Below are 6,518 nucleotides of genomic sequence, written 5' to 3' on the forward strand. Positions count from 1 at the left end.
AAGTTTATAAAGACAATTAACTAATTTAATTAATCATTATTTTATTTAAAATAAAATTAATCAGTTAAAATTTATTTAATTATTTAATTGAAATCATATTTAAAAGAATAATTAAATATTATTAAATAAATAAATAAATTTGAAATTAAAAATTCAAATAAGAGGGATATTTTCTATCCCTGGGTGGCGCCACACACAAACACTATACAATGAGTGTGTCATGAGCCACGTATAGGGATTTCCCTGATTTTCTCATTTTTTTCATTTAATTAATATTTAAAATAATATATTTATCACAAAATAAATATCACTTAATTCAAAATGAACTTTATCTTAAAATATAAGTTTTAAATAAATAAATATCTTATATTAAGATAATGATTAATCTCTCTCTATATTAATCCAAACATGATCTGTAAGGGAGCGTCTTGTCGTTTGTGTGGTCTGTGGCGGTTTTTAGTTTTTTAACAGTTTTTTGCAATGTTTTGTTGTTCTACCCATGTTCTTCCCTTGTTCTTCAATCTTAATTCCTCCTACTTAACCATTATCTCTACATCTTGTCGTGCTCATGGATCCCCTCATCACTTCTATGCACTCTACACTTTCTCTTACCACTAAAGAAAAACAAGTCCTATATTGATATTGATGTCAATACTCTCCATACTTACCCTCTTGAACATATCTTGGTTGCTCGTATTCTTTCTGTTAAACCAGTGCACAAACCTTCCTTTCATCGATAGATGACATGTCATTTGAAGGGGCGGTTCCCCGTTAACATCTCTGATTTTCACGATGATATGTTTCCAGTTTCTTTTGGTTGTGCAGGTGAAAAATTTAGAGTAGAAGCCCATGAAACTTGACACTTTCAGAACCATCATATTATTCTGCACACACCAACTTTTCTGCAATATTTCCCACTTGATTCTTTGACTTCAACTCCATGGTGAATTCAAGTTCATCATCTACCCTTTCTTAGCAAGTCTACTCCTTTGGCTATGGCACTTGGTAATATCATTGGTGACTATATAGATGTGGATGATGACTCTTTACAAGAAGGATAGGGTCTGTTCATGCGTCTATGTGTTCACCTTGATACCACCAAACTACTTCTTCAAGGTCAAATGATTCGTTTGCCTCACATCAAGTACAAATTCTTGGTTGAATTTTGTTACGAGCGGTTGCCGAAATACTATTTTTAGTGTGGAAATCTTGGTCACCCTTACTAGCATTGTCTATCTTACTTGGAGAAATTGGACTATTGTGAGGAACCAGATTTGAGTTATGGACCATGGATGAAAGGATCTCCCTTGCCCTCCTCTGCCTATGACCATTACAGAATTAACTTTTCAAAGGGAAATGCCTAGCCTTTTATCACTCGTTTGGCTAGAACAACCTTATCTGATACCATTCCCCCTTTACTAAATCTCCCCACTCTCCAACCATCCATCCTTTTTCATGGTGAATCCTCGACTAGCCCTGCATCAAACAATCCTACTCCATTGAGTCCCCACACCTACTCCTATGACAACTTACCTATACATACTCAATCAAATTTACATACCCTCTCTTTCCAACAACCCACGAGCCTACTTTCTACACACCCACCACCTAATATTGCCTAGCTTTCCACTATAGACATTCCTTCTTATACGCACCTAACACTTCCTCTATAGCCATGCCATATGTTAATTATCCCCCACCTATAATTTAGACTATTGCTTTATCTTCCATTACCACACATCCAGCCACAACCACTCCATCGATTCCCACTTATATGCCTAACTTCCACACACCCACCACCAAAAGTGCTGAAAAGGAAAATTTCTCTCCTAATCGTGCATATAAAAGGCAACCTAATCCTCATTCTATGCGTAAGTGTTAAAGAGGTGGGGGGGGGGGGGGGGGAGGGGGAAACCTGTCTCTTTCTATGTCTTCTCCGTCAACTCTTGTAGCAATACAATCGCCGAATGTTTCTAATTCACCATTGGATTCTTCTAACATTTTAGATGATGGAGCGGTGGTTGATCTGCAACCTCGCCAATAGCCATGAAAATCCTTAGTTGGAATGCACGGGACTTAGGGAATCAAAGTGCATTTCTTTGTCTTTGTTTGCTTGTGCGTGAGAAAATGCCCCATGTTTTGTTTCTTATGGAAACAAAATCTTGTCATGGTGTCCTTTGTCATTTTAAGCAGTCTTTATGTTTCACTAATGGGTTAGAGGTTCCATGTGTTGGTCTAAAGGGATGGCTTATGCCATTATGGAAAGATGATGTAGATGTATCCTTATTATCCTATAATACAAACCACTTTGATTGTTATTTAGCTTTTGAGCATGGTCCCCGATGGCACTTTTATGCTATCTATGGCTTTCTCGAGGCGTCTAATAAACACCACACTTGGACACTGATTAAAAGATTATATGATGTTTCTCCATTGGCTCCATGGCTCCTCATTGGTTATTTCAATGAGATGCTTTCTAATGGAAATAAAACATGTGGTCCTTTGAGAGAGGAAGCTCTTATGCAAGTTTTTAGATCTACATTTGTTCATTGTGATTTACGTGAACTACCTTATGATGGTGAAGATTATACTTGGGCTAGGAACATAAATAATGTTGCATTGGTGCGAGAATGGCTTGATTAGTGCTTTACTAACTTTCTTTGGTCAACACAATTCAAAGACCCGATTTTCAAGCTCTTAGACTACTATGGGTCTAACCACCGTGCTATATTGGCCACCATTTGCTTTACACTAGGTTTGCATCCTCCCGTGCAGCGTAAATCACAGTTTCATTTTGAAAAGTTTTGGCTACAAGAAAAGGATTGTAGTTCTATTTTCTCTACTTGTTGGCAATCACTTCCTACATGGAATCCAATTCAAGAACTTACAACAAATTTGGATAACTGTGCTAGTGCTCATCAAAGAGGCATCTTCAAAAGTTTGGTCAGATGAAAAATGATATTTCCAAAGCTTAATCTAAAGTCACTCGACTTTATAAAAATCTAGTGGCATCCTCCACCTATGCTAGCGAGATTCAAGTTTCTGAAGCCCTTTTAGATGATTTATTGGCTAAAGAAGAGCAATATTGGCAGCATCGCTCACGTGTTGATTAGTTAAATTCAGGAGATTGCAATACTAAGATTTTTCATGCTAGTGCTTCCTCTAGATCCACTTCTAATAAGATTCATTTTCTACTACATGAGAATGGCCAGCGGATTACATCTATTGATCAGATTTGTGATGTGGTTGCCTCTTATTTCACTGTACTTTTTTCTTCCTTTGATGATGACCACTGGGCTCTTACACATACACTCTCCACCATTCCCACTACTATTAGAGATGAGCATAATGAATTCCTTCTTCTTCCTTTCAAATCTGATGAGGTCTTAGCTACTTTGAATACAATGGGATTTGACAAAAAGCCCAGACATTCGTGGCATGTCTGCGATGTTATACCAACAAAATTGGGATATATTTGGGTCTTTGGTCTTCAAAGTGGTTTTGTATGTCCTTAATGAGGGAGGTTGTCTAGCAGCTTTTAATAGAACTCTTTTCACCTTAATATCGAAAGTTAAAATACCACAGACTATGGGTGACTTCCGACCTATCAATCTTTGTACTGTCATCTACAAGTTGATTTCAAAGGTTATTGTCTTGAGATTCAAAGTAGTGCTCTCTCATGTAATATCTGAAACTCAAAGTGCCTTCTTATGCAATCGACTCATCTCACATAATGTTCTTGTAGCTTTTGAGTTGGTTCATTCTTTGAAGCACAAGAATAAGGTCTCGAATGGGTATGTTGCATTAAAGCTTGATATGAGTAAAGCTTTTGATCAAGTGGAGTGGTCTTTCTTGTCAGCATTTATTGGAAAAATGGGCTTCCATTTATGCTGGATTTCACTTATTATGTCATGCATATCCACTACTAGTTTCTCATTCCTTATTAATGGCGTTGTTAAGGGTTTTTTTGTTCTTTATATGGGCCTTCGTCAAGGTGATCCTTTCTCCCCTTATCTATTTCTTATTTGCTCTGAGGGACTTTCGTTATTATATGGGTCTTAGCTTCAATGTTCATCACTCAGGATAGAGAATGGAATGTGTCTTTTCTGCAACAATATCTTTCAGTTATGGATGTTGTGTGTATCCTTACTATACCTTTGACTGCCCACCCATATGTTGATCGGCTTATATTGAACTTTCACACTTCAGTACTTTACACTGTCAAGTCTGGATACCATTTGGCTGCATCCTTTGCAGATGAAGTTCCATCATCCACTACCCTCCCAAATGATGTTTAGTTGAATTTTATTTGGACCTTGAAGTTTCCTTCCAAGGTTAGAATTTTCACTTGGAGAGTGATACATAATGCCATTCTTGGGGCTGCTTCGTTGTTTCAAAGGAAGATATTAACTTTTGCAGATTGTAGCCTCTATTCACATGCCTAGGAGTCTATACGGCGTGCTCTTTTTAGCTGTAAACATGCAAAAGCCTTTTGGAGATGTACTACTCTTAGTATTAAGTTTCAAGTAGCCAGACAGATTAATCATGGTGATATATACCGTTTATCATAAATTTATACCAAATCAGAGCAAGAATAGATCTTTTGCATTATGTGGTCTATTTAGTCTGATCATAATGGTATTGTCCATGGTAAGCAAGCCCGTTTGGGCTCTATTGTTGCAGCGTAGTTGGCTTGCTATTTGGCTCAATTTAGAAATGCCTCTAGTTTCAATACACGGTCTGTTTCATCTTCAAATCCTATTCGTGTCACTCACGATCCATGGAAAGCACCACCTCCATCATTGTTAAAGCTAAATATTGATGCAGCCTTTGAAATTTCAAGGAAAAAAATGTAAGAACGCCCTAAACTATTTAGTTTGTAAAACATCGTCGTAGTGTCCCAAATTTGCTAATAAGGCTTAGTGCCTTGATTAGTGTGCCGGGAGGGCAATAAATCATTTAATTGTACTATGACGTGATTAATCATGATATATGTGCATCATTATTTTATTGCTTGGGTTATGATATGAATAACTAGATATGCATGTTTAGGTGTGTTAAATGTGCATGTGGGCCTGTTCTGGTTAACAAGGTCATATTTGTCATTTTTTACGGGTTGAGGGTATAAATATGTATTATGTATGTGATATGAGTAAGACCACAATATTGTAGAGATATATTTAAGATGTGTGGTTTGAGGCGGTCAGAGGGAGCGAATTAGTGGAATAGTCACAACGGGGTAAGATACCCGGCTTGCGATGAGCCTAGGGGTATTTTGGGGAGTTAGTGCATGTTTGAGATTTACCAGGTAACTGGTAGTTATTTAATGGTTATTTGGGTATGCTGGGATTAATTGGGGATTTATAGGACTACTCGAAGAATTAGCGGGGATGTGGCAAATGATGGGTTTGCCCTTTGAGGCGTTAAAGGGCTAAGAGTTGATTTAGGGGCATTTTGGTGCAAGGGGATAGACTTGGACTTAGTACCTTAGGAGTCTAGAACCAAAAAAAAAAAACAGAGCTCAGTTTCTCTCCCATACTCTCTCTCCAGTTCATCTCTTTCTCTCTAAGGCTTTGGGGGATTTTAGAACTTTTGAATAGGAAGCTCATAAATTAAAGCTAGGATCAAGTGGAACAACTTAGGGGGATGGAAATTCTCAGTTAAGGTAAGCCTATCTTTGTTTCTTGGTAAATTTCTGCTGAGGTTTTAGGTTTAGCTATGTTTTAGAGTTAGGTTGGGCTTTAATTTGAATTAGGGATTTGGTTAATTTTCTGAGATGTTTGTATTTCTCTCATTGTAGTGAAGAGGTTTTGGGACTTAATTTTTGCCTTAGAGCATGTTTGGAACGATTTTTGGGGAGTTTAGAAATCTAAAGACATAGGGAAAAACTGGGTTCGCGAGGTCGCATCCCGGCTATGTTCTTGAGTGCCGCGGCCTGCATGAACTCAGCGCCCTAAAGGGATTCGCTGAATCGCCTTAGCACCGTGATGCGTGTCCAGAGAAAATGAGGCCTAGGCTCTCTGACTTGGGGAGGGCCATGGCTTTAATTGGAGGGGCGTCGCGACACAAATAGTGGGCTTTCTTGGTTAAAATAGGATTTTATGCTCTGGAACTCAATCTTAAGGGCTTGGGAGGGATTTTACTCAAGGTTTCGTAGAATCTGAGGTCCCGGAGGCTAGTATATTATTTCGAAGTTTTTAATTTGTTTAGGGTTTGATGGATATTTATTATTATTACGTTGTGCTAGGTTTTACCGCTAAGGCTCGGGATTAGGGAACATGCACGGGATCGCCCTTTACGGCCAGCTCGAGGCTCAGGTAAGAAGACTATTTGTGCCCGTAGAGCAGGGCACGTCCTATTTTATATGTGAATGTCTATAATTATTATACCATGCATGTATGTTGAGACTGAACGACAAGGTCTGGGATCGGCAAGGGCCAGAAACAGTGATAAGCATGTTGAATGTACGCTACCATGGCATGGCCATATAGGGTGTTGTACTCACCCGCTCAGTTAAG

Source organism: Humulus lupulus, chromosome 4, assembly GCF_963169125.1.
Source record: "Humulus lupulus chromosome 4, drHumLupu1.1, whole genome shotgun sequence".
NCBI lineage: Eukaryota > Viridiplantae > Streptophyta > Magnoliopsida > Rosales > Cannabaceae > Humulus > Humulus lupulus.